The sequence below is a fragment of the Penaeus monodon genome, chromosome 24 (assembly GCF_015228065.2).
Source record: "Penaeus monodon isolate SGIC_2016 chromosome 24, NSTDA_Pmon_1, whole genome shotgun sequence".
NCBI classification, from domain to species: domain Eukaryota; kingdom Metazoa; phylum Arthropoda; class Malacostraca; order Decapoda; family Penaeidae; genus Penaeus; species Penaeus monodon.
The window spans coordinates 14,851,043-14,851,308 of NC_051409.1; the positions used below are offsets into that span (position 1 = coordinate 14,851,043).

The 266-nt window shown below is 39.5% G+C and overlaps 1 protein-coding gene across 1 annotated transcript in view; it reads left to right on the plus strand.

Annotated features, from left to right (window-relative positions):
- The window catches only part of LOC119588872 (A disintegrin and metalloproteinase with thrombospondin motifs 9-like), a gene marked incomplete at its 5' end in the record, with an annotated part of 149,434 nt that overhangs the window by 120,188 nt on the left and 28,980 nt on the right, over positions 1–266 (plus strand).

The following is a 266-nucleotide window of genomic DNA, read 5'->3' on the forward strand; positions in this document are numbered from 1 at the left end:
CTAACCCACGAAGCAATTTTCTCGTACTTCATACCTGTCACCGCGAGACGATCTTCACCATTTTTTTGTTGTTGTTGGCCCTTAAGACACGTCTTAGAATACCAAGTAACTAAATGTCGTGTGATTAAACATTTTTTGTACTAGGTACGAGGCGCCTCAGCAGAATGCACTTAGCTCTGGGATTTAAAGGAAGATGTGGCCTTTTTTTTTTTACTCGTCTTGTTGATATGTAGGTGTGGTCTGGTCTATCTTTTAAAAGAAATTGT